Consider the following 26,165-nt stretch of genomic DNA (forward strand, 5'->3'; position numbering starts at 1 on the left):
GTCCCAGAAGACAGTATAGAGTGTCCAATAAATGGGATCCTATGTAAAGCAAATTCCCCATTGCTGCACAGAAGCCAGAACGAGACATTGAGTGTTAAGTAAATATGAGAATTGAAACAGTATCTACAAGACTGCCCTGAGCCCCAGGCATTGGTAAGACTCAGAATATTCCTTCCTTCTCTGCCCCCTGGTCGTGCTTGTTTTTCTTTGAAGAATAATTAAGATTTAATGGCATATTTTCACAGTTTTTTTTTTTTTTTTTTTTTTTTTTTTTTTTTGTCTGCCTGCTTTTTCACTGCCTACTGTGCAGAATGCCCGTGTTTGATCCTGGTCATTACAAGAACGGTACAGTAATTGCCTATCTGGTGACTCGTTAATGGAGGTCCCCAGAGAGCAGAGGCGCTGCTCTTTTGAAGTTCGTCTTGTTTACTGTTGGCCCTTCTGTTTTAATCTCTATCATTAGAGAGCCTGGCTCACTTACGAGCAGCCCCATCTCTTCTCGTAGAGACGCCACGCCAGGAAAACGATGGAGGCTGCTCCTTTCCTGCTTCTCCTTTTTGTTCTTTTTGCCTTCCCTTATCCCTTTCAGACCCCTTAACTTACTTATAATGCAGCCCCACCCACCGCCGCCTCAGCCAATAGGGAGGGAGGGTTCTTTAGAGCAGCAGAGTTGCCTGTTGGCCATGACGCCATGATGTCACTCTTAGAGCTCCCCAACAGACCCGCAGCTTGGAGGACAACTACCCTGCAGAGTGTTTCTGCTCTTTACTTAAAACCAAGCATCTTGCAAGACCCAGAGGAGGAAGTACCTGTCTCCTGGGATGGTCTTGGATGCTTCAAATACACCTGTCACTGGCTTACTTGCCTCACTATGGAGTGCTTCTGATAATACTTCTCACCATCAATGCCAGCCCTGTGGGTACCCTCCATCACTCTACCTGTGGGCACACCTTCTCTTCCTTTCCCTAAAGTCAGGCTTGTGAGGGTATCCAAGTCCTTGCTTTTACTTAATATGGTGGCAGAATAAGTGGACAATCTACAGACTCTCCTAAAGGTTTTTCGTCCTTTCCTCTGCTTAATTTTTTTTTTACTTTTAATTAGTATACAATGTACTGTTTCACTATGGAACTTTTGAACATAATCACTTTGTTGAAAATTATTTGGCCCTCCTACCCTGCCGTCTGCGGCAAGCCCTAATGCCCACTCTCAGACCAGCCCAATCCTAGGGGTGACTTAGCCATTTCATGTCCCATGCTTCTCGCTGCCTGTCACACATTCCCTAAGGCAGTATCTTTTCGTTCCCTTTCTAGTCTCATCGCCTAAGTCTCCATTCATACCCACATATGCCAGAAACAGGGATCTGCATATGACAAATGCGCGGCATTTGTTTTTTTTTTCCAGAGTATGGGTCACTTCAGCATATTAATTGCTTGATGTATCAATTGCCCTGACATTTTCCTTATAGATGAATAATATGACATATTTGTGTACTTACCACATGTTCATTATCAATTCAGTTGTTGAACATCTACAATGATTCTCTTTGCTTTCTCCTGTCTGAATGAGGAAAACATGAACACCACAGGCCAGAGATCCATCCCTTCTCTTATGCCTATTGTTATAGTAACGGAGGATAAGGGGGAGTGTTTAAAACCGGAGCTTATACAATTAAGGGGCATGCCAATGTTTTCATTTTACTGTCATTTTGAAAAACAAACGTAAGCAAATGAGTGTCTTCCCAGCAGAAAAGAGAAACCTCACATCCGAGGCAGAGCTCAAAGGTTCTCAAGAGGTTTGGTAATGAAGAGTTGACAATGAGAGAGTTGAGTCATTTTGGATGGTATCTGAACTGCTCGGTACAGTTCTACGAGGATGTCACTTTTACCCTAGCCTTAACCCTGCTATGGAAAAGTAAATCCCACCCAAATGAACACAACTGCTTTAAACAGTCATCTTAATGGGGAGAACTACATAGCACTGTTAATATTCCCAGTGTCAGAAGGGCACAAGTTGGAAAACATATACTACAAATACGAAAATAATTACATCAAAAACTATTTTGGGGAAGTCGTTTCCTAAGCCAGTGAAGGTGGTAAACTCTTCCCATATTCATTTAATTCTTGTCCCACCACAAGAAATACCTATTCCTGTTAATTTTTTTTAAATTCATGCTTAAAAAGAAATTGAGGCTGGATAGGGAGATAGTCAATATTGGGAAAGATTTGTTTCAGTTTCGTTTCTGTCGCTGTGATAAAATATGTGGACATAAAGCAACTAAGAGAGGAAAAGTCTTATTTCAGCTCACAAGTCCAGGTTGTAGTCCTTCAACATGGGGAAGTCATACTGGCAGGAGCTTAACCCAGTTGGTCACATTCATACCAATAGTCCAAAGCAGAGAGAAACAAAAGCACGCACCCAAGATTGCCTGCTCTCAGACTATTCACTCGTGCCATTCAGGATCCTCCAACTAGGGAATGGCGCTACCCACAGTGGATGGTGTCTTTCTACACCAATTGACAACCAAGACTACACCAGGCACACCCACAGACAGAGCCTGACCTAGAATGTTCCTCATTAAGACCATCTTCCCAAGGAATTCTAGCTTGTGTTAAGTTAACAATTAAAACCAAGGCTTGAGTTTCTGTGTGTCTTCAATGTTTCCCAAGGTTGCGAGGTGTCTGAAATAAGACTCTGATAAGTGCATTTTACTTTTTACTATGTAGCATGTTTAAGTGACCTGTCAAGAACAAGCATGAGAAGATGAATAAAGTGACTGTCACTTAATTGTCACCATGATCCTTTCAATGAGTAGAATTAACATGGTCAGTTGTGGATACTTTTGGGGAGAGCCTGGGCTTGCTGAGGTTCAACGTGTGCTGAGAAACAAAGTGAAACTCTGAGCCCACACTGTGAACCCCATTCTTCCTGGACACCCAGCCAGCTCCCTTCTGACCAAGGTCAACACTTTTGCTTAGGTAAACTCATTTCAAAAGTTGGGGCAACTCTTCTTGGGATTACCCACACGACCACGAACTCCAAGCCCAATTTAGAAAACCCTATTAGTCTAGTAAGACTTCACTGTCATCAGCATAATTAGCAGGGACCTCAATCACATACACTCTAATTATTCCACTCTGGACACCTCATTACTAAGTTTTAGGGGAGGTAAATGAGAAGATGGAAGAAAGTGAGTGTCAGAAGTTTCTGACGTCCTGAGCCCTCCCTTTAAGGCTCAGAGCGCTTGCCCAGGATCATGAGGAAACTGTGGATTTGGAAGGCGACATCAGTTACTGTCCCCCTGTGTTCACGGTTGCACGGGTTCAGACAGCCAGGCCAATATCCAGCTTATGACAGGCGTTAAAAATTTCAGCGAAGGAGAGCTCACAGCTCAGCTGTTCTCTCGCTCACTTCTCTTCAGACTACATCTCCATCTCACCAAACACATGTGAAACTTAATCATTCCTTACAAACCAAAGCAACAAACGCCGACTCGACATGACTTGGTGAACTAAATGCTCTGTTTTGGTTTTTTGAAATATCATCTTATGCTTCCTTCTCTGCCTTCAAAAACATATACACTATTCCCAAACTTTTTTTTTTCAGAATCAACTCCTAGAAATAGAAATGATAACTTCCAGATTATGCATGCTCTACACTAGCCTTCAACATGTACTACCAAGGGACCTGTCATGTCCAACTTTGGTTTTCTGAATAGCCTTTATATTCATCATTTTCATTGTGTCCTTGCTTGTATAGGAAATAAAATATCTAGGCTTAAATTTGACCTTGTGCCTTTATTTGTTGTTTGACTGGGAGCACATCAGGGAGAAACTAAATATTTTCAAAGTAATAACAGTGACGATAAGAGTAGGAATATGGCTAGTGAGTTGTCCAGTAGGTAACTACGCTTGCAATCAAGTCTGATGGTAACCTGAATTTAATCCCCAGGATCAGTGTGTTGAAAGTTTTCCTCTGAACTCCACATGTGTGCTGTGGCCCTCGCGTACACACACACACACACACACACACACACACACACACACACACACACACGGAATAGAACAGCAACAAAGCCAGATGAACTGTGCCATTTATAATGCCAGCACTCAGGGGGGGCTGAAGAAGGGGAATGTTGTGTGAGACAACATGGCCTATGCATTTACAGGCAACCCTGGGATGTGGAGTGAGAGCTTGCCAAAAGAAAGCAAAGGAAAAACAACGGCCACAGTAATAGCAGTCCCTCCTAACAGGGAAACATGTGGAAAGTGATGCCCAATCCTAGTACTCAGTGAGGGCCTGATAAGTGTTACTGTGCACGTGTACACATCAAAGGACTGCAAGGAATGTTCTAACAGCAATCTTCCCAGGTGTGTGAAGACTTGTGGGAACACCAGGCAAACCAGACTCACACTTTCAAGAAGACTCCAGAGAAGAGAAGGGGACACTAACAGAATGGGTCTTAACTCTCTCCAAATATTAGGGAATTTCAGATCTCAAATTTTGTTTTTTTTTTTTTTTTTCTTTAATTTCTTTCTGAGTTTATAGTTAAATCATTCCTCCCTTTCTTTTCCTCCCTCCAAACACTTTCCTACACTCCTCCCTGCTCCTATTCAAGTTTATGGCCTTCTTTTCATTAATTGATGATTTTATATATATATATATATATATATATATATATATATATATATATATATATATATATATATATATTCATGGATATATGTATGTATATATATATCACTAAATATAACCTTCTCAGACTGTATAATGTCACTTCTATGTATGTTTTATAGCTGGCATTTGGTAATACACAACTAATTGCTGAGCTTTTCCCCTAGTGTCTCTATTTTAAATCATTTAGATTTTGTTTGCTTGGAAGGATAACAGCAAGTAGTGCCTGGACTCCGCAACAACCACAGCAAGGAGGACACAGTTGATTTTCTTACTTCACGTTGAGCTCATGCCAAGAGTTCTTATTGGTCTTTTCCACCAGGTACTGGTTTTCTTTAAAACAAAACCTTCACACTAAAAGGAAAGACAAAGTTGGCATAGAAGGGCACACATGTCCATGTGTGAGCATGGCTACGGTCCTGCTTCCTCTAGAACAAGCTGCTGAAGGAATTTCCCTTGAACTTTAACACAACTCCATCTAAGCAGGAACCCTGGGCATCCAACAAAATCTGAGTTAGTCCACTTAGTCATAACTCATGAGTGGTTATTCAACCAGTCAACACTTGCAATTGCATGGCACCAGATATTTTCAAAAGAAATCAATATTGGCTGATGGGCTAATCTCTCAGTGTGGTTTAACTCGTTCTTAAGAAAAGAAAGAAATAAAACAGGGGGAAAATTCTGCTCAGTGAGTGACAACCACAAGCTCTAGAATGTCACTGACAGATTCAGCATCTGTCTGTAACTGTCCTGTGTCATTTGTCACCATCTCCTGGTAATCTATGTCATATATATGATATTTGCCCCAAACTTCCTTAACCTTAGCCAGTATCAACAAAAGCAGCCTGAAATTATTGGAAAGGTTTGTTTCTTTCACCTCAGGGAGGGTAAACTCCAAGAAAAGCCATGCAAATGGGACCATTGGTAAGTTGTGCAAGTTCTTCGCAATTTTACAGTTCAAATAAAAGTGTTCTGGGGGGGGCGAAGAATTGGTTTAGAGATTAAGATCACTTGATATTATTGCTGAGGACCAGGGTTCAGTTTACAGCCCCCATGTTAGAAGTTTCATAATCACCTGAGTTTCAGCTCCAGCGAATCTGATGCCATCTTCTCACTTCTGGGACGCCGCACTCACATGTACACACCTGACAGCAACACATGCTTATGTGTAACCAAAACTAAAGTCAAGTTTTTAAAAGTGATCTGAAGGGTCTACATGTATTTAACAAAAAAGGAAGGAAGGGATGATGAGAAGGAGGAAGGGATGCAGAGGGAGGTGGAGGAAGATGGGAGGAAGGAGACAAGGAGAAAGAGGTAAGTACTTTCATGCACATTCCACGGGCAAATACCGCAGCAGTGTGCACTGCAATACTGCAAGTTGTATCATGTTGATTATTGTCCTCAGCATATAAACTTCAAAACAGCAGAAACCTTCCTCAACTCTTCCCACCACAACTGGGTCCTGGCCATTAAGAAGGATAAAGAACATGTTCTTACCTGTTAGGTAGACTCCAGAAATGTGCATGTGATACCGCTATCTCTAAACCTTGGGTCACAATGCAGTCATAGATTTTTCTAGCTGTAAGGTAAAGGAGTGAGTTTTCAACTGAGGGACTACCTGTTTAGCTGAATACCAAGGTCTCTTGACTAAAAAAAAAAAGACTGGTGGATGTCCTTGGAAGCACATGGCAGCACCCGACATGCAACATTAGGTCTTCCGTGGCCCACAAGCTGGAAGAAAAGCAAATCACACCTTCTCAAGGTCCAGTATGCTAATATTTTCATTCCATCAATCAAATCAGTACAGAAGTGACAATTGGGTCACTTTCCTGCCTTTTCCTGAGTATATATGTCTGACCATGGTGCATAGGGATCTGCAGAATGCTTCCTCTAAACTCTATACTGTGTAAAAAGAACAAGATGGAGCCATGACCCAGAGAAAAGAGGATCCAGTAGCTAATCTCAGATGCAGCTTGCTTTGAGATGCTTCAAGCACAAAGACCTGAATTCAATACCTAGAAATTCCCAGTAAAAATATGACCATGTTGGCAAGTGCATGTTATCTCAGCACTGAGGATATAAGGCATGGGGCCTCTTTGGGCCACGCTGGCTAGCTGACTTGGCAAATTCATTGTCAGTGCCTCAAAGAAAAAGGTAGACTGCTCTTGGGGACCAATACCTGAAGCTTTCCTTGGGCCTCTATGCATATGCGTGCATGTGTGCATGTCTCTGTCTTCTTTTTAAAATATATTTTATTAATTCATTCATATTACATCTCAATTGTTATCCCATTCCTTGTATCCTCCCATTCCTCCCTCCCTCCCACTTTCCCCCTACTCCCCTCCTCTATGACTGTGACTGAGGGGGACCTCCTCCCCCTGTATATGCTCATAGGGTATCAAGTCTCTTCTTGGTAGCCTGCTATCCTTCCTCTGAGTGCCACCAGGTCTCCCCCTCCAGGGGATGTGGTCAAGTATCGGGCACCAGAGTTTGTGTGAAAGTCTGTCTTCTTAAAGAAAGCTTTTTAGAGGATCTTATGAGCAATATTCTGTATTGAAAGCACTGAGGATTATGCAACTGTCTCAGGGTATGAATCTACAAAGCCTGGCCCACTGACAACAGAGCATAAGACTCCTTTATCAGCCAAGAGGAAAATGAGGCCCCTCCCCAAGGTAAAATTACAGCAGCGCTGCCTGGGAGGCTACATGAAAAAGATAAGAAGATGCTGTCCACCATGGCACATACTCTTCATAAAGCAGTCACTCTTGTGGCCCCACTCCTGCTTGGCATCACATTGATTGTATTGACAGAGAGAGCAGCACAGATGAGAGAAGGGAGTTACATCACTTTCCCAACATGAAAACTCCTGCCTTACCACTCCAAGTGAGGGCCTGCTGACCTTGCCTGGCATCGTATCTCCAACACTGAGTGAGCGCTCATCAAGCATGGCCAATCAACTGTGGTTTGATGGAACGAATGAGGAAGTCAGTGGGTCCCTCCAGGCCCCAGGCTCTCCCCAAAGTAGCCGCCTTCTACCAGGATGAGTGTGTATTCTGTTCTCTCTGCTAGAAATACTTGGCAAATGGAAAGGTGCTAAAAACTCAGGACACAGCCGATTCCCACGGCGCAGCAGAATCAGAAGTCACAGCCTAGCACCGTGTAATAGGCCTGGCTCTATTCCTCCACAGAACAGAGAAAGCAGCCTAAAAGAGATTGAGTCATTCTACACAAAGACTTCACAGGAGGCAGAAAGGGGGAAAATCTTGTTTTGATTTTCTACCTCTCTCTCTCTCTCTCTCTCTCTCTTTTTTTTTTTTGCTGTTACCAACACAATAATGCACATTTTCATCAGAAGCTAAATGATAGCGCTTACAGTATTTAATATCTGAATTCAATTATGTGTTTGAAGGCTTATTACCATAGCAAAAGGAAAAGGATTTCAGAATTTCCAAAGGCATCAGGGTACAATTGTTGGGGGGAAAGTACACATTGTTAAGGAAGTGATGTATCCACATAAAAGGGAGTTAGCAAGCAGAGACTAGAAACAAAGTTACACACACCAACAGCCACATCGAAGGCAGAAACACAGAAAGCTGCAAGCACACTTGCAGACAGGCAGGAGAGGAAGGTTAAGAGCCTCCAGGGTGTGCATCCCACTCTCTGTACAACAGTCCGAGACTCCTTTTGTCCTCTTACATCATATGCAAAAACCAACTCAGACAGATTCAAGGCTTAAACATAAAAAATGCAAACCGTAAAACTCCTAGAAGAAAAGACAATGGGAAGGAGCTTTCTCCACGGCTCTGCCAATAGTGCAAGGAGAAGACTCCAAAACAGGCAATAAAAGCAGAGATGGACAAATGAGACATCCTTTAAAAACAAAACAAAACAAAGAAAAGCAAAGAACAGCATAGTGGGGAGCACTTGTGGAGTCGGGGGGAGACTATTTCAAATCACGTGTTAGGTCAGGAGTTAATTTTCAGATATGTAATAAGCTCCCTCAACTCAACATAAACCCCTTCAGAAAACTCGTTGTCTTAGTCAGGGTTACTATTTGTGGTGATGAAATACCATGACCAAAGCAACTTGGGGAGGGAAGGGTTTATTTCACTCACAGTTCCATATAGCAGTTCATCATCAAAAGTAGTGAGGGCAGGAACTCAAATAGCTCAGGAGGTGGGGGTTAAGGTAGAAGCCCGGGAGGGGTGCTGCTTACTGGCTTGCTCATCCTGCTTTCTTATAGAAGCCAGGACGCCCCCATGCCTGACCCCACACACAAAGGGCTGGGCCTTCCCATGTCAATCACTGATTAAGAAATGCCCTACTCTGGTCCACAGCCTGATCTTCCAAAAGCATTTTCTCAGTTGAGGCTTCTTCCTCTCCATTTATTCCAGCTTGTGTCAAGTTTACATAAAACTAGTCAGCACACTCACCCTGCCCAAACCCTGACAGCCTACTTGGAAAATAAACGAGCAGAGACTTTGATAGACATTACTGTGAATGTTCATCCTGAAGAGGAAAGTTAATCCTGTATCATTAGCCATCTGAGAAATCCAGGGCAAGGTTACAACGGGACAGCTCCTTCCTATCTGCTCTGATGGCTACTACTTGAAAAGCGATATTGATTGTCATGGAGGGTGTGAAGGAAGTGGAGCTTTACAACTTTAAAAAAGGAAACAGTTTTTTTTCAAGATGGCGGCGAGCAGTGTAGACCGCGTTTGGAGGCTCCAGTGAACAATTCAGGGAATTGCACAGATTTCTGAGCCAGGAACACCGAGGTCCGAACATCATGGCAACGGGAGTGCTCCACGGTTCGGAGGGACCAGGGTGCGGAGGACCTGTGTGCCCCTGCACACGGGAGCAGCGTGGATTTTCTCTGATCGGAGCGGCAGAGGCAGAGGCAGCAGCACCAGCGGCACCAGCAGCGTGGCTGAGGTTTGCAGCTCATAGCCTTCCGGTGGAGGCGATTGGTGTGGTGGCTGGTGGGAGTTGCTGCGGGAGAGGGGACTCGGGGCAGGATTTGGGTCGCGTGGAGCTTTTGGACCCAGACTGGACTCAGCGGACAGTTCGGCCCCAGAGTCCCAGGTACTGGCCCAGCCCAGCAAGCAATTCTGCCCGAGGCACTAACTCAGCGTGGCCACAGCTCCCCTGCTGTGGCACAGGCTTAGTTGAGTGCGCAGCTCCACACTAGGCAGCACCTCAGCTCAGCAGCAGCTCCCCTGCGGTGACACAGTCTGGGCGGAGTGCTTGGTTCCAAAACAGGCGCTAACTCAGAGCAGCCGAAGTTCTCCTGCTGTGGCGCAGGCTTAGCCAAGCACTCAGTTCCACCCTAGGCACCACCTCAGCTCAGCGGCAGCTCCCCTGCGGTGACACAGTCTGGGCGGAGCACTTGGTTGAACCACAGGCGCTAACTCAGAGCAGCCGCAGTTCTCTTCCTGTGGCGCAGGCTTGGCCAAGCACTCAGTTCCACCCTAGGCGCCACCTCAGCTCAGCGGCAGCTCCCCTGCAGTGACACAGTCTGGGCAGAGCCCTTGGTTCCACCATTGGCGCTAACTCAGAACAGCCGCAGGTCTCCTGCTGTGGCGCAGGCTTGGTGGAGTGCGCAGTTCCATCCTAGGCACCACCTCAGCTCAGCAGCAGCTCCCCTGCGGTGACACAGTGTGGGCGGAGCACTTGGTTGAACCACAGGCGCTAACTCAGAGCAGCCGCAGTTCTCCTCTTATGGCGCAGGCTTGGCCAAGCACTCAGTTCCACCCTAGGCACCACCTCAGCTCAGCGGCAGCTCCCCTGCAGTGACACAGTGTGGGCGGAACACTTGGTTGAACCACAGGTGCTAACTCAGAGCAGCCGCAGTTCTCCTCCTGTGGCGCAGGCTTGGCCAAGCACTCAGTTCCACCCTAGGCACCACCTCAGCTCAGCGGCAGGTCCCCTGCAGTGACACAGTCTGGGCAGAGCACTTGGTTTCACCATTGGCACTAACTCAGAACAGCCGCAGGTCTCCTGTTGTGGCGCAGGCTTGGTGGAGTGCGCAGTTCCATCCTAGGCACCACCTCAGCTCAGCAGCAGCTCCCCTGCGGTGACACAGTCTGGGCAGAGCACTTGGTTGAACCACAGGCGCTAACTCAGAGCAGCCGCAGTTCTACCGCAGTGGCACAGGCTGGACAGAGCTCTCAGTTCCACCAGCTCTAAGACGCTGGTTGGACACAGTGTGCAGTTTGAATCCAGAGTTCCTGGCTGAGATTGGTAGTGAGTTCAGGCCCTGAGTCAATAACTGATCACAGCACGCACTTTGGGCCAAAAGGCCCTAGCGGAGCTTGGTGCGTAGTCCCAGCCCACAAATTTTGGCTGGACCCTGTGCGCATTTTGGGCCCAGAATCTCTAGCTGAGCTCGGCAGACGGTTCAGGCCCTGAGAATCTAGCTGAGTTCAGCCCGTGGTTCAGGCCCAGTGTTCCTGGCTGGACTTGGCAGGGAACACAGAAGGCTGTGGATACCTTGGCCTGACCCAACACTCATTCAGAGACCCAGAACAATTGCAGAATCCACAGCACAGGGGGGCTGAAGATCACTGGCTGTGAGAGACCAGAACAACAGGGCTAACCTCCTAACATCCACACCAGTGAAGCTTTGAGCTCCCAGCCTAGGGAAATCGTGAGAAAATAAGTGAATCTATCGTCAGACACCCTCCATCCAACTCTGGAAGCTACACAACAAAAACAAAGACGGCAAAGATGTCTAAAGGACAACGAAGAAGCATGCGCAAAAAACCCCAAAACAACATGGCGTCTCCAGTTTCCAGCTATCCCAAAGAAAACAACCCAGAGAACTCAAATACAACGAAAATACAAGAAAATGACCTCAAATCCTTAGTAATGAGGATGATAATAGAGGAAACAAATAAAATTCGTAATCAAATACAGGAAGACGCAGACAAACAGGTGAGAGACATAAAAGAAGCACATAGAGTGGAACTGGAAAAATTGCAGGAAAATGCAAACAAACAGATGAAATAAATAAATAAAAACGGTTCAAGCTCTGAAGACCTATAAAGAGGCAATGGAAGAAACTCAGGAATACAGAAAAAATCAGATGAAAGAAATCAAAAAATCAGTTCAAGATCTGAAAATGAAAATGGATTCAATGATAAACACACAGACAGAAGAAAAACGAGAACGTGAGACCTCAGAGAAGAAGGCGAGCAACACAGAGGTGAGCTTCTCTAACAGGATCCAAGAGATAGAAGAACGAATCTCAGGTCTAGAAGATACAATCACAGATATTGAATCAACCATTAAAGAAAATGACAAATCTGGAAAACTCCTGACACAAAACATCCAAGAAATTAAGGACACCATGAAAAGAAGAAATTTGAGGATAATAGGCATTGAAGAAAGAGAAGACATCAGACTCCAGGGCCCAGAAACTATTCTCAACAAAATCACAGAAGAAAATTTCCCCAATCTAAAGAAAGAAATGCCTATAAACATACAAGAGGCCTACAGAACACCAAATAGAATTGACCAGAAAAGAAAAACTGCCCGCCACATAATAATCAAAACACAAAACATGCAGAACAAAGAAAAAATATTAAAAGCTGCAAGGGAAAAGGGCCAAATAACATTTAATGGTAAACCTATCAGAATTACACCCGACTTCTCAGCAGAGACCATAAAAGCCAGAAGGGCCTGGACAGAGATCCTGCAAACCCTAAGACACCACAAATGTCAGGACAGACTACTTTACCCAGCAAAATTATCAATAACCATTGATGGAGAAAACAAAATATTCCATGACAAAAACAAATTCAAACAGTACCTATCCACAAATCCAGCTTTACAGAAGGTACTAGAAGGAAAACTCCATCCTAAAGGGTCAAGCTCCAACCAAACTACCCAGGAAATAGATAACTATCCCATGGCAAAAACACAACTATACAAACGCTCGACTGGAAACAACATCAAAATTAAGACTCTTAACAGTCACTGGTCATTAATATCTCTCAACATCAATGGCCTCAATTCTTCAATAAAAAGACACAGACAAACTGAATGGGTACATAAACAAGATCCAACATTCTTCTGCATTCAAGAAACACATCTCACCCATAATGGAAGGCATTACCTCAGGGTAAAATGTTGGAAAAAAATATTCCAAGCAAATGGTCACAAGAAGCAAGCAGGCGTAGCAATTTTAGTATCGAACAAAATAGACTTTCAACCAAAATTAATCAAAAGGGATGAGGAAGGACACTTCATACTCATCAAAGGTAAAGTCAACCAAGATGACATCACAATTCTGAACATCTATGATCCCAATACAAGGGCACCCACATTTGTAAAAGATCTCCTAAAAAAGCTTAAACCACACATCGATCCCCACACAATAATAATGGGAGACTTCAACACCCCACTCTCACTGAAGGATAAGTCATTGAAACAGAAACTAAGCCGAGAAATAACATCATTAACCCATGCCATGGGTCAAATGGATCTAACAGATATCTATAGAACCTTTCACCCAAACAAGAAAGAATACACCTTCTTCTCTGCATCCCATGGAACCTTCTCCAAAATTGATCACATCGTAGGTCATAAAGCAAGCCTCAATAGATACAAGAGGATTGAAATAATACCTTGTATCCTATCAGATCACCATGCTCTTAGGCTGCAATTCAACAACAATAGAAATAACAAAAAGCCTACACGTACGTGGAAACTAAACAACTCTCTGCTAAATGACACCTGGGTCAGGGAAGAAATAAAGAAAGAAATCAAGGAGTTTCTGAAATTCAATGAAAATGAAGAAACAACATACCCAAATTTGTGGGATACATTGAAAGCAGTGCTAAGAGGAAAATTCATAGCACTAAGTGCCTTTAAAAAGAAATTGGAAACATCGCACATAAGCATCTTAACAACACAACTGGAAGCCCTAGAAAAAAAAGAAGCAGAAACACCCAAGAGGAGTAGATGCCTGTAAATAATCAAACTCAGGGCTGAAATTAACAAATTAGAAACTAAGAAAACAGTCCAAAGAATCAACAAAACCAAAAGCTGGTTCTTTGAGAAAATCAACAAGATAGACAGACCATTAGCCAAACTAACTAAAAGGCAGAGAGACAGTATTGAAATCAACAAAATAAGAAATGAAAAGGGAGACATAACAACAGACACTGAAGAAATTCAAAGAATCATAAGATCCTACTTTGAAGGCATATACGCCACAAAATTTGAAAATCTAAGGGAAATGGACGATTTTCTTGATCAAGTTCACTTGCCAAAGTTGAATGAAGAACAGATAAACAAGTTAAATAGTCCCATTTCCCCTACAGAAATAGAAACAATCATCGATGGTCTCCCAACCAAAAAAAGCCCAGGGCCAGATGGTTTCAGTGCAGAATTCTACCAGACCTTTAAGGGCGAGCTAATACCGATACTCTTCAAGCTACTGCAAAAGATAGAAATGGATGGAAAATTACCAAATTCATTCTATGAGGCCATAGTCTCATTGATACCTAAACCTCACAAAGACTCAACAAAGAAAGAGAATTTCAGACCAATTTCTCTTATGAACATAGATGCAAAAATACTAAATAAAATACTTGCAAAATGAATACAGGAGCACATCAAAGATATCATTCATCATGACCAAGTAGGCTTCATTCCAGGCATGCAGGGATGGTTTAATATACGGAAATCCATCAATGTAATCCACCATATAAACAAACTGAAAATAAAAAACCACATGATCATCTCCTTGGATGCAGAGAAAGCATTTGATAAAATTCAACACCCATTCATGTTTAAAGTTTTAGAGAGGTCAGGGATACAAGGCACTTTCCTCAACATAATAAAGGCTATATACAGCAAGCCAATAGCCAAAATCAAAGTAAATGGGGAGATACTCAAGGAAATTCCTCTAAAATCGGGAACAAGGCAAGGCTGCCCACTCTCTCCATATCTCTTCAATATAGTACTCGAAGTTCTAGCCAGAGCAATAAGACAACAAAAGGAGATCAAGGGTATCCAAATGGGAAAGGAGGAAGTCAAATTATCCCTCTTTGCAGATGATATGATAGTGTACATAAGTGACCCTCAAAACTCCACCAGAGAACTCCTACAGCTGATAAACACCTTCAGCAAATTGGCTGGATACAAAATTAACTCAAAAAAGTCTGTAGCCTTCCTATACACAAATGACAAGCTTGCAGAGGAAGAAATTAGGAAAACCACACCCTTCACATTAGCCACAAGCAATATAAAATATCTAGGAGTTACCCTAACTAAGCAAGTGACGGACTTGTATGAAAAAAATTTCAAAACTCTGAAGAAAGAGATTGAAGATGACCTGAGAAGATGGCATGATCTTCCTTGCTCATGGATCGGGAGAATTAACATAGTAAAAATGACCATCCTACCAAAAGCAATCTACAGATTCAATGCAATCCCTATCAAAATACCTACACAATTTTTTAAAGACATTGAAAGTTCAATTCTGAACTTCATATGGAAAAACAAAAAAACCCAGAATAGCTAAAACAATCTTGTACAATAAAAGGTGCTCCGGAGGAATCTCCATACCTGATCTCAAACTGTACTATAAAGCAATAGTAATTAAAACAGCATGGTATTGGCACAGCAACAGGCTGGTTGATCAGTGGAATCGAATCGAAGACCCAGATATGAATCCACACACATATGGTCACTTGATTTTTGACAAAGAAGCCAAATCCATTCAATGGAAAAAGGATAGCATCTTCAACAAATGGTGCTGGTCTAACTGGAGGTCTATGTGTAAAAAAATGAAACTGGACCCATATTTGTCACCTTGCACAAAACTCAAATCCAAGTGGATTAAAGACCTCAACATAAAACCAGAGACACTAAGCCACTTAGAAGAAAAAGTGGGAAAGAGCCTGGAACATATTGGCACAGGAGACAACTTCCTGAACAGAACACCAACGGCCCAGGCCTTAATGTCAACCATTAATAAATGGGACCTCATGAGGCTGAGAAGCTTCTGTAAGGCAGGAGACACTGTCAAGAGAACAAAGCGACAGCCTACAGACTGGGAAAAAATCTTCACCAACCCTACATCTGACAAAGGTCTAATATCCAAAATATATAAAGAACTCAAGAAATTAAACACCACCAAACCGAATAACCCAATTGAGAATTGGGGTTTGGAACTAAACAGAGAATTCTCAACAGAGGAGTATCAAATGGCTGAGAAACACTTAAAGAAATGCTCAACCTCCTTAGTCATCAGGGAAATGCAAATCAAAACAACTCTGAGATTCCATCTTACACCCATCAGAATGGCTAAGATCAAAAACTCAAGTGACACCACATGCTGGCGAGGATGTGGGGAGAGAGGAACACTCCTTCATTGCTGGTGGGAATTCAAACTAGTACAGCGACTTTGGAAATCTATCTGGTGCTATCTCAGAAAAATGGGAATAGGGCTTCCTCAAGACCCAGCTATTCCACTCCTTGGAATATACCCAGAAGATGCTCCAGCACACAACAAGAAAATTTGCTCAACCATGTTCATAGCAGCCTTATTCATAATAGCCAGAACATGGAAACAGCCTAAGTGTCCCTCAGTAGAAGAGTGGATAAAGAAACTGTGGTACATACACACTATGGAATACTACTCAGCTATTAAAAACAAGGAATTCCCGAAATTTGTGGATAAATGGATTGAGCTAGAAATGATCATAATGAGTGAGTTAACCCAGAAGCAGAAAGAATCAAATGGTATATACTCACTTATATCTGCATACTAGCCCAAGGGGCATGTCCCACCAAAGCCTTCACTTACCAAGAAACTGGGACAGAGGGGAAGGCATCCTATTGGGACTCTAAATGAGAGACGCATGGGAGAACAGCAAAATATAAGGATCCAGAGGGTCCTAGAAATCTACAAGTAGAACAATATGATAGGCAGATTTGGGCCCAGGAGTCCGCTCAAACTAAGGCACCAGCCAAGGACAATACAGGAGGTAAACTTTAAACCCCTTCCCAGATCTAGCCAGTGGTCAGAATATTCTCCACAGTTGAGTGGAGAGTGTCATATGACTTTCTCACATACTATGGTGCCTCACATTTGACCATGTCCCCTGGAGGGGGAGACCTGGTGGCACTCAGAGGAAGGACAGCAGGTAGCCAAGAAGAGACTTGATACCCTATGAGAATATATAGGGGGACATAATCCCCCTCAGGAACAGTCATAGGGGAGGGGAATAATGGGAAAATGGGGGGGGGGGGAGGAATGGGAGGATACAAGGGATGGGATAAACATTGAGATGTAACAAGAATAAATTAATAAAATAAATTTAAAAAAAAAAGGAAATAGTATGGTGGTCCCTCAAAAACTTAACAATGGGCGCCAATGAGAGGTCTCATTGGTAAAGATGCTTGCCACTAAGCCAGATGACGTGAGTTTGCTGTCTGAAACGCTCACAGGGGAAGGAAAGAATGGATCCCCCTAAGTTGTTCTCTGATTTCCACATGCATGCATGCATGGGCACATATGAACAAGAACACACACACACACACACACACACACACACACACACACACAAATAAGTGGGTACTGAACTTAAACAGGGGTTCTCATGTCATTCCCTGTATGGGATAATATAGCAACTATTTATATAGCATTTGTAACATATCATATATCTAAAGTAATCTGAAGGACATTTAATGCATATGGGATATAGGGTGTGTATAAATTCCATTGTATATTGGTTTTGGTATATATGAAAGTATGGGAAACAGATTCCTATAAATCTTAAGTGATGGTTATGTATGTGCATGTGTGTATGTGCATATGTGTATATTTATGTGTACACGTGTGCACATGTGTATGTATGATGGTTGTATGTATAAATATTTATTTATGTACATAGATGAGTAATACTCCTAGAATCTTCTCTTGGGTATGACAAATCCGGAGATGACATGCATTTGATTGAAGTGCTAACAATAACTGACAGCTGAGGGCTCATCCCTGGACAGGACACTCCTACCATCCCCTTTAAGGCTCAGAGGATATTGTGGAGGAGGTATCTCAAAAAACATGAGATCCAGATAACAGTGAGCACATTGTGAAATGCTGCCTTCTGCGTATGCCCAGTGTGGTTATGAACTCACAAAAGCTGTGAGGATCTGCAAAGAGCCTATCTATCAACAGTCTATTACGGATCAGGTAGGAGCTTTGAGGCCCTTCCCTTCCGTGCTGAACTGTTAGGTACTAATGAATTCTCGGAGAAAAGCAGTGTTTGCCTCCAGTTGTGAGTCTACCAGACTCCAGCCGATAGTTGCAAAACACAGCTCCACAGATGACCTTGGCAGACTCAGTAAGGCTCAAAATCATCACCATCAACAACAAAACCAGAGTTCACGGGAGAAACCACCTGCAATGCACAGCACTGAAGTCGGCTTTCAGGCGAGGGGGAGCCTTCATTAAGACACAAAGGCAGGAAGGCGGGAAACAGAACAAACCCACTACATCCCAGTAGAGAGAAGCAAGGAGGGCAGAACCAGCCCAAGTGATGAAGAAACCATGGGGAGGGACTAGACACAGAGGGCACAGGCTTCCCAGACGGACCACAAATCGGCTTCCGTGGTAGATGTCTCCTCATCACCCTCAAGTGGGGCATACCAGCAGCAACAGCAGCTCTAGGCTCTTCCGCAGCCACCTCAGTTCTAACAGTGCCTGGAACAGGGCACGTGGGCTGTCTTCTCCTCTTCTATGCGTGAAACAGCTTCTATTCTTTCTTTGCTGACTAGCTACCAATATGATGACCAACTGCATTGGGTCCAAATATGTGGTTTGGTTTTTTGTTTGTTTGTTTTCAGGCAGGATCTCAAGTAGACCAGGCTATGTCAGACTCCTTGTGTAGTCAAGGATGATACTGACCTCCTGGACCCCCTGACTCCCCTCCCAAGTACTAGGAATACAGTCATGTGCCTCAACACCCAGTTTTATGTGGCAGAAAGGTTAAACCCAGCATTTTGAATTCACCAGGCCAGCAGGCAGGCTTCCAACCAAGCCCCATGCCTAACGTGTTTCTTTTTTCTGTTTAAAAATTGTTAGAAAAACCTTCGTACAATATTTCTCTTTCTGAACACCATGTAGGCCACAGTCTGCTCATTATAAATCGGGGAAGGGGGGTGAGTTTTGCCCCAAGGAAGACTCCAGATATCTTACAGTGTGAGTTCCTCTCACAGGACAGTCATGGGGAAGAGACCAGTTAAGGCAGTAAGTTGAAGTGCATGATGAAAAAATTGGGGACTCAATGTTCCTCTCTGTCTTTCTTCGGATGCAGTACAGTATTCAAGGTCGCCACCCCTTGCTTTGACGACCTAAATTGAAAGAAGGCATATAATTTTATCTGTGCTTTTATCCTGTTGTTTGGTAGGGGTGCTGAACAGAAGAGAGATGAGCCTCAGTTGCTCTCAGACTGGTAGCTACAAACACTAAACAGAAAATTCTAACTCTATTCTATATGCTTACCAGTAAGGGAATGCTTTCTGCTAGTGGAGTTGGGGAGAGCACTAGAGCAGTAGGATTTAGAATCTAGTTTCAATGACAATGGTAAAGAGTCACAGACTGTCTGGGAATGGAACATGGGCTTCTGTCTATGGACAGCAAATGGCACAGACAAGAAAATATTTATAGGAAAACTTTTATGTAGACTCTGCAGCATCGTTATTCCTGCACCCAGAAGGTGGGAACACTGAAGAGCATACCAATCTATGGCTGGTTAAATAAGGTGGAGTCTTTAACAACGGAATATTATACAGAAATGAAAGAAAATGAAGTCCTTGTAACAATGGGCTTTTATTCATAGGTGAAAAAGAACAAAGTATTCTCTCTCTCCCTCTCTCTCTCTCTCTCTCTCTCTCTCTCTCACACACACACACACACATTATAATAAACCTCAAATTTATAATATTAAGCTGAAAATAGACACAAAGGGATACATATTTTGTAATTCCACTTACATATAGCTTGAGACAAGGCAAAGTGCATGAACAAAACATAAATGAACGGTTACTCCAAGAAGCAGATTAGAAGGATGATCAATTGAAAATAGGCTTAAAAGTTTCAGGCTGGTGGGAATGCTGTAAACTTGTATGTGATAGTGATTGTGAAACTGTATATTTACGTAAAAAATGTGTATCTAAGTGAGTTTTAAGTTGCATAAATATGTTTGCTAAATAAAAGTTTTCATATAGCTTGAGCCTGGAATGTGAAATGACCTCCCCAGGCTCACACATGAGAACATTTGCTCTCCAGCAGGTGGTGCTATGTTGGAAGGTTGTGGAAATTTGGGGAATTAGGGCTCAGAGGGAGGAAGTGGGTCACTTGAATGGGGCCTTGAGGTTTTATGCTTACTGCTTCCTATGTTTCTGATGTGAGAAGAGGAAGTGTCCTTGATGCACACTCCTGCTGTCACGATGGACTGTGAACCAGTAAGTCCTTCCTCCCTCAAGCTGCCTGTTTTAGGTGCCATGTCACAGTAATGAGAAAGGGGGCTGGTACCAGTGATACCCACCTCTCTGTGTTCAAAGTCTTCTTACACTGCTGTGTAGCCCAGTGTGACCATCCACCGTCACTTAACTCTGTGTGTGCTTATTCCTTGGTACTGAAACCATTATCTTGCCATATAACGATGCTTGTGTGTTGTCCAGTATTGTATAACTTAGCTTTCAGCATATATATTTTCAAAGCCCACTCGCTCAAGAATATGAACTCCCTCACAAGAGGAAGACAGTCTTTATTTTTCTATCACTGGCACTGACAGCTTTCAGCTTGGCCCTTGGCACAAAGATGCACATTAAAATTTTTTTTAGTGAACTATCAAGTACCGTTCTTAAAAACTAGGTTTTCTTGCTGACTTTGATTTCTGATTGAGAAAGGAAGGCCTACTTTTCAGGGTGAGCACATTTGGAAAACTGAGTGACATAAAAGCAAGATCAATTTAAAGGCAGTGCTGATTCAGGCTCAGTGTGACTAATTAATTTACACTGCCATGGTCACTGCAGACACATCTAAATTTTAGATTTCTCCCCCGTATCTCTTGCTCAAGCCAGCCTTTTGTTGCTAAGCATTTAGCAAAGCAGACATTAAAGGAATTAAGGGGAAAAAATTAAAGCTACTGTATGTTATTTCCTCTTTTAATGACAAATTGATGTCTTTTAAAACAACCCAAAGAGTAGGATTTTATGTAAGAATAACCCTTAAGTCAATTTAATTAATTGATGTGTGTGTTAAGATCAGCCAATGAGTTCACTGCCTTTCATCTAAACAGAAGAAAAGAAGTTGGAACAGCTTTGTGGGAATCTGATATGAAAGCTGCTTTGAGCACACAAAGTGCTGCTCAAACTTTTAATGGTAGTTTAAGGAAAACATTGAGATAATGCTTCAGAACTTGGCAGCTTTGTCTCTTAATGAAAGAAGCAAGGGCTGGCAGGTGGCTCAGGTTGTAAAGTGTTTGCTGCTGCGCGAACTTGACTCGCTGAGTTGGATCTCTAGCATGCACAGAGAAGCCAGTCATGGCACTGCGCATCTCTGGTGCGCATGCGCTGGAGAAGCAGGCCTTCTGTAGTTCACTGGCCAGCTATTGGCTCCAGGCTCAAGAGATCCCATCTCAGAAGATAGGGCAGAGGGAGATTGGGGAAGGCACCCCTTTGGTCATTATATTCATTCATAAACACATACACAGGTGCACACACTAGTTCACACACGTGCACACACACACAGAGGATACGCGGAGTGATGGTCCCGAGTGCTGCAGCCTACTGAGCATTCAACAAATCAGATGTCTCAGTGAAAGTTACTGTAGAGTCTTGTTGTCATTGATAGTGACCTTTTAAGAAATGTTACAGTAGGTACTAGCGTGAGGCATGTCTGGCCCAGAAAGAATCCCGGCTAGATCAAGGAATGGGGTGGCACAGGGAAAAGGCACTGTAAGGGCCTTTTGTATCCAGACTGAGCTACTCTTGGGCTAAGAGCTGTGGCTCCGACTCAGGCTTGTCTCTGTTATAGAAATGTCCCTGTCCACTGATGAACACGCTCTAAAGAAGCAGTTCATGATCAAGGTTCCCTCGAGGACCTCCTTCCCAGGTTCAGCTTGTGTGCCCGCCTAGATTTATCTTTTTCCTTTCCTCTGTTCACCCCTTTCCCTCTCTCCTTGTGTGCACACCACAAAATACACGGAGGTACAACCTCCAAGTGTCAGTTCTCTCCTTCAACCCTGTGATGAAGCGGAAGTTTCTGGTTTACTTGAAGACTCAGCTGTGTCATGTGATGTTTTTTTCTGGAAGAGATCTTGTGAGAAGGCATGTGACGGTTTTCTGGGCACAGACACGTGAGATGGTGTGTGATGTTTGGAAGGGTATAAATTCAGAACCCCGTGGACAAGGGCAGAATGGTTTTGCATTGCTACTCTGCCATGCACTGCTTTGCTGACATTCACTGGTCTTCATTTCATAGATAGAAACATTCCAGAGAATGTCTCATGGTACTCCAGCTGACTCTGGCCACTTCCACTGACTCTTGCGGATTTGGTGGAATCTTCGGGTTTCTGCTGGGTTGTGCAACTACTGCAGATCCGTGTGACTGTTTGGTGTTGGCTATTGGACTGGACTGCTGGTATCTTGTTTTGTTTTGTTTTTCAAGACAGGGTTTCTCTGTGTAGCCTTGACTGTCCTAGACTCGTTTTGTAGACCAGGCTGGCCTCGAACTCACAAAGATCCACTTGCCTCTGCCTGCCGAGTGCTGGGATTAAAGTCATGCACCACCACGCCCAGCCACTGTTGGTATCTTGACAATGCAGAGTGGAATTAGCTCAAGAAACTATGTCTAAACAGGTCCAGAAACTCTTTTTTTCTATTAACATTTTTTCTCCCCTTCCTATGGTCAGTGGGTTAGAAGGGAAGTTGAAGTGTTTAAGAACCTTAAATAAAATAGGTGTAGAAATCTAAGCCTACAGTGTGGTTTCTGGGATTGAACTCAAAGTATCACGCTTGGTGTTAAGCATCTTTATCTACCGACCCATCTCACTGACTCGTCAGGCTTAGTAACGTGCATGGTACAATGAGAATTCTCACTAGGATCTGGGCAGCAATGGCTTTGCTTATCATTTCTATTAACTGGAATTATTATTTTTTTTCTTGCTTGATTTCAGGAGTAAATAGTAACAAAATATGTAAGTTCCCCTTTTTGTTTTATAGGTCAAAAATCAAAATAGTATTAGCTGTCCCATAACATGTTTCCCATAGGGAAAGTTCTGAACTGAGATAGATGACAGATAGATGATAGATAGATAGATAGATAGATAGATAAGCAGAGACAGAGAGACAGAGATAAAAAGAGACATAGAGAGTCTGAGGCAGATGGAGTAAGAGACAAAGACTCAAAGAGAGACAGAGATACAGAGAAAGACAGAGACACCCAGAGACAGAGTCAGAGAGACAAAGAGACAGAGATAGAGATTTTGAGAGAGAGACAAAGACATTTGCAATTTTATTTTCTCTGCTTTTTGTTATTTCTATGATCCCAAGACTTTGGTCAGAAAATCTGAGGCAAGATTCCAAATGAAACTAATCACATTTACCAAGTCTTCCAGGCGGTTTGCTTTAAAAACCTCAGTAGCTAGAGATGGCCAAAAAGGAGGTTGGATGTGTGCCTGCAGCCTGAACACTGAAGCTGGCTTGACTTGACCATAGACTCCAGTCCTGTTTGCCAAGATGGGCACACCTGATACAGCTTTCCTCTGATGTTCTCTGTTCTAGACCCGAGCAACTCTGACAGTCATGCCAGCCCTGGCAAATGGGCCTCAGTGGGCAGCCGCTGCCAATGTGGATAATGTGGGTTTTTTTTCTAATTTCAATTTTTAGAAACTTCTGATTAAAGACAGAAGCAGTCTCTGTAGCAGGGCAAGGTCTTCATTTCCTCTGCGGGAAGGTTTTGTTCCTTTCCCATCATGTTAGTATAACCATTTGTGATCTCTTCTGCTCTGCTAAGCCATTTATCAGAAGGTATCAGGGAGTTGGACATTGAGTCAAGATTTAATCTGGAAATATATGTATTTGATCTCTTTAAATACTTGGGCTATTGGCTCTCATCTTAGCTTTTGTGTTTTCATGTATATGGATGCACATTTGTGTATGTACGCAAAGGCTATCTTCCTTTACGACACTTTATCCCATTTTTAAAGGTTTATTTTCCTAGTATTTTTGTGTATGTGTATATGTGAGTATGTGAGTGAATAGCAGATGTGTGAGGTGCTCAAAGGCCACGAGATCCCCTAGGGCTGCAATTACAGGTAGCTGTGAACTTCCCAAATAGATGGGTACTAAACCAAGGTCCTCCACGTGGGCGGCCGGTACTCCTCAGTGCAAACCCACCTTTCCAGATCTTCCCCTTATTTTTTGAGATGAGTCTCTCATTGATCTCTAAGCTCAGTGAGTCTGTTGGGGTTCCTGGCCCATAAATCCTGAGCCCAACCTGCACAGAACTGGAATTTAAATGAGTACTACCGTGCTTACTCTTTTTATGTGGGTACTGGGGATCAAATCCAGACGCTCATGTTTCCATGGCAATCATCCTATCCATTGAGGTGTCTTCTGAGTCTCGCATCCTTTGTTTGAGATAAGACTGGGTATATGCACATAGGGATAACCACAGACCTCATCCTCAGTCTTAATCTTCATGATATCCATCAGTGGCTGGGAATGGTGGAGCACAACTTTAATCCTAGTCCTTGGGAAGTGAATTCAAGCTAGACTACACAGCAAGACTCAATTCTAAAAATTCCATCAGGTTAAGGTACTGAGAGGATTGAAGGAGATAAAGACTTTATAGGTTTAAATTTACAATGAAAAATTCAATATCACAGCAATAACAACAACAATAATTACTACTACTATTACTACTACTACTACTGTTATTATTAATATTTTAGAATCTGGCCCCTGGGCCTAGCTAAGCTTTGTAAGTGAAGGTGCTACCACCAACCTGAAGGCTTGAGTTCAATCCCCAGGACTGACATGGTAGAAGGAAAGAATCAACTCCTTTGGCCTTTGGCCTCCACAATCATGCCTTGACAAACACTGTTTCCCCCTCCCTTCCCCACACACACACGCAAAAGAAAGAAGGAAAGAAAGAAAGAAAGAAAGAAAGAAAGAAAGAAAGAAAGAAAGAAAGAAATGGTAAAACTGATGATCTGTTTCCTAATTACAGAAATCCCACTTTGGACTTCCTTCCTACATCCTGCCAGTGCTTCCTCTAGCCTCCCTTTCAGGCTCACCTCTTCACCTCTCCACACCTTCAATCCTGCTGTTTTTCTCTCACATCAGCACTCCTGGCCAGCTCCTTAGGCTCCTGCATTTTCCCCCCTTCATTCTTTCCCCCATAGCATTTGGATTTAGTTTCCATATGAAAACTTGGTCTCATTTATCTCCATAAATCCACATGAAGGCTTGCTGGAATCACCTACACTGTTCTCTAAACTCCACTATAGTTTCTACACACTAGAAACTTGCTCAGCCCAGTCCCATTGGCTGAGTATTTTGGTTTGCCATCTCCTTGGAAACACTCAGCATGCTGAAGCGTGATCCTGAATCACCTGTGGCTTTGCTGATTAACTGTATACCTATCATCGCTAGGTAATAAAGTTCAAATATCACTCCTTTTACGATCCTCATTCTGAATTTTCTTTTATTAAGACAATGTCCTAGAAGATATGGCCTGGCTGCCCCCACCTCCTGAGTGCTGGGATTATAAATTGGTGCCACTATCCCCAATTGTATGCTCCTTGCACATTAGACCTGAGGTTTAGGTACAGTCTACCTACGGCGCTCCATTTCCAGACCCTGCTAGTTCCTGCTGTGTCTGCCCCAATCACTGGAGTAAATTTCTCTTGGATTTTTACAAGCCTCACACCCTTGAGTTACAAAATGACCATCATGGTGATAGAACTGTTAAACAAAATAATAACAATAGTGAACTCTCCTCAACTCTAGAACCTTCTGCAGACTATCCCCGCAACGTCATAACAAATCTTTTGTGAACACTCTCTCCACTTTATAGCTAGCTGGTTTAGGCTTGATTAAATTATTAAACTTCGGCAAGGTCACCCTGGAAACCTCCATGAGGAGCAGAATTCTCAGAACCTCCCCATAGCCTAAGATTACAACTTTTGTCATGGTTATAGGCCCACCCCATTGTGTAGTATGAAAGAGATTAGCCATATATGTCTTATTAAGTTAAAATTTGAGTAAGAAAACGAAATCAGACTTGCAGCTTGCTGTATATATATTACACTGGTAAATTATCCTGTGGCGTTTACAGTTGTTAAAAGCAGACTCTAGGAGAGACCTGTTGTCCTAGACTCAAGCATTTGATTTCATGTGTCCTCCATGGTTCCCTGTCCACTTAGGTTGTCTCCTGGCCTGTCACAGGGAGAAAGGAGAAAAAT

The sequence above is a fragment of the Acomys russatus genome, chromosome 25, assembly GCF_903995435.1.
Source record: "Acomys russatus chromosome 25, mAcoRus1.1, whole genome shotgun sequence".
Classification (NCBI taxonomy): domain Eukaryota; kingdom Metazoa; phylum Chordata; class Mammalia; order Rodentia; family Muridae; genus Acomys; species Acomys russatus.